Source organism: Elephantulus edwardii, unplaced genomic scaffold, assembly GCF_000299155.1.
Source record: "Elephantulus edwardii isolate Elephantulus edwardi_28Jun2011 unplaced genomic scaffold, EleEdw1.0 scaffold00338, whole genome shotgun sequence".
Lineage (NCBI taxonomy): Eukaryota > Metazoa > Chordata > Mammalia > Macroscelidea > Macroscelididae > Elephantulus > Elephantulus edwardii.
This window is the reverse complement of record NW_006400088.1, coordinates 511,030-513,678: the sequence shown is the minus strand read 5'-3', so window position 1 is coordinate 513,678 and position 2,649 is coordinate 511,030. Positions and strand designations below refer to the sequence as shown.

The 2,649-nt window shown below is 40.2% G+C and overlaps 2 pseudogenes; one reads left to right on the top strand and one right to left on the bottom strand.

The window, feature by feature from the left end:
- Positions 1–1,017: 1,017 nt before the first annotated feature.
- On the bottom strand, positions 1,018–1,636 carry LOC102874706 (annotated as a pseudogene).
- Positions 1,637–1,725: 89 nt separating this feature from the next.
- LOC102844194 overlaps positions 1,726–2,649 on the top strand; it is a 16,399-nt pseudogene continuing 15,475 nt past the window's right edge.

Sequence of the window (2,649 nt, the reverse complement as noted above, 5' to 3'; positions counted from 1 at the left end):
TGAAATTCTCATCAAATCTTTCCTATTTCTTCACTTCTTCTACTTGTCCACAAACTTCTGCAGTATTAGTGATTTCTACCCTTTCCTATTTTCCATCTCATTCTTCCTTCCCTTATTGAACATTTATACACATCTTACTCAGTTATTCTTTTATTTCCACATAATTTCTATCAATGCTTCACAGAAACTTGAACTTCATTTTTCAGTATTATTGGCTCTTTTTCAGATTCTACTTTTTAAATAATTGAGTATAAATGAATTATTTTGTTTAATATTTTTATTGATTTTCATATAATACCATTACAGTATCTTTCATTCATATACATTGTGTTTTATACAATCTACAATTTACATTGTGCTTCATACAATCATTCATATATATCCTATTTACACAGTAATCCTATGCTTTCCTTCCATCTTTTTTCTTTTTTTAAATTTTCTATTAGTGATTTTTAACACTATATATATATATTTTTTTTCTCTTCAGGAGCATGTTTATTGTGTTTGAGATGATACATCAGGTGCTCTCTGAGCTACAAAGGGTAAAAGGAAATCCTCTCATTACAAACTGACAAAGGTCAAAGGTAAAACATTTTCACAACAGCATGTATCACCTACTCAGAAATAGATCTGGGTTTAATACAAATGACGTAATTTCCTAGTCATCTACAGCTACTTTTATAACTTCATACAGATAATGAATTAGGCTAAAATGCACTATATTATTTGGTAGACTTCAGGACCAGTATCCTTAGTACATCACAAAATACATTTTGATATCCCAAAGAAGCAAGACTTGCAAGTAGGCGTTTTAAACATAACTAATCTACAGCTACAAAGTTCTACTCTTGATAGCATTTACCTTTTTAGGGACTCTCCCAGTCTCCAAAGGTTAAAAGCAGAAAGTAGAATCAGTATAACATATACACAGAAGTCCGTATTGTAAAGGCTATAAAGATCTGCAGCACAGTGCAAATATGCCTTCGGCTCCTTCACACTGCATACAAATGAAGTGAATTATGTGGCGTATCTCTTGGTTCACTGTCTGGCTATCCTGTCATGTTCTTCTCTGTTGGTCAAATACTGAGTGGCTATGCTTCCAACCAGAGGATCCGCCGGGTTGCAGTCTGTCAAAAGGGAACAAATTGACAGCAAAACCTTTGATATAGTCAAAGCAGGACTCCAGTTATCTTTAAGGATGTCCAGACAGATGACTCCCTGACTGTTGATGTTGCAATGATAGATTCTGGTGCGGAAAGTAACCTTTGGTGGCTTAAATGGATAATCTGATGAAAATGTGATATCCAGAAAAAGCACACCACCTTCATACACAGAACCTGGTGGGCCAAGTATAGTTGATCTCCATTCATAAATGTTATCTCCTTTAGGCCCAGCACCGCAGTTAGGAGGAGGATCAAGGGTTATTTCAGCTAGCTCCTTCTGAATTCTTTTAGCACTAGTGGATAACTTAGCAGTGGTTTTGCTAGAGAGTTTGGTGTTTTTCTTCTGCTGGGTAGCAGAAGGTTTTCGTTCTTCTTGTTCTTCAGGCTCTGGAGCGGCTGAGTCTCGCTGGTCTACTACTACTACTGCTGGTGCTGGGGCTCTCATCACCGGACCTTTGCCGATCACTGGACATCTTGGTGAAGTTATTTCTCGGAAAACTCGCTCGCACGCCGCAGCGGTGTGGGGGAGGGAGAGAGAAAAAAAAAAAACTTCCTTAAGGAAATGGAGGCAGCTGGGGGTGGGGGGGGGAGAGGGAAAAAAAGAAGCCGAGGAGGCTCCGGCTGGGAGTGTATAACATTCAAAGTCGGAGGGGGCTGTGCAGTGCCGGGCTCCGGCCGGAGGGTGGCGCCGCCCAGCGCCTTTGGGAAAAAAGGAGGGGTGGGAGCTCGGCGGGGCGAGGGCGCGAGCTCCCAGCGAGGCGGAGGGAACGCGGGAGACCCCCGCGTGCTGTGGCCTCCCACCGCCGCCGCCCGGCTCGGCTCCTCAACATATATATTTTTACATCATATTCTTTCAATTTAATTTTCCCCCCATTCATTCATTGTTGCATATTTTCCTCCCTGCCCAACCCTTCCCACACACACACAGTTATTCTCATTGAAGAAAAAAACAAAAAACCACCAAACTTTCATTGTTCTACAATCCCCCCAGTCCACAGTCCACTTTAATATGTATTTCTTTCTCTGTAATCTTGTCATGAAAATAATACCTAATACTATATTCCTTTTAAACAGTTCTCTCCCTCATCTGTTTCAATGAAGTATACATTATTTATCCCCTCTTTTCTTAAGTTCCCCCAAACCCGATGTCTGTCCCATTTTGCAATAGCAGCACTATGCACTATTTGTCCTTTGCTGACTGAGATATTTCACTCAGCATAATGTCTTCCAGGGTCACCCATTTTGTATAATATTTCAGGAGTTCTTTGTTTTTCAACGGAACATAGTATTTCATTGTGTGAATATACCACAGCTTCTCTATCCATTCATTTGTTGATGGGCACTTGGGTTGTTTACAATTCTTTGCTATTGTGAACAAAGCCACAATAAACATGGATGTGATATATCTGCTTGGGTGGCAGTTCAGGTTTCTTTAGGGTATATTCCCAGTAATGGAATTGCTGGGTCAAATGGTATTTCTATTTCC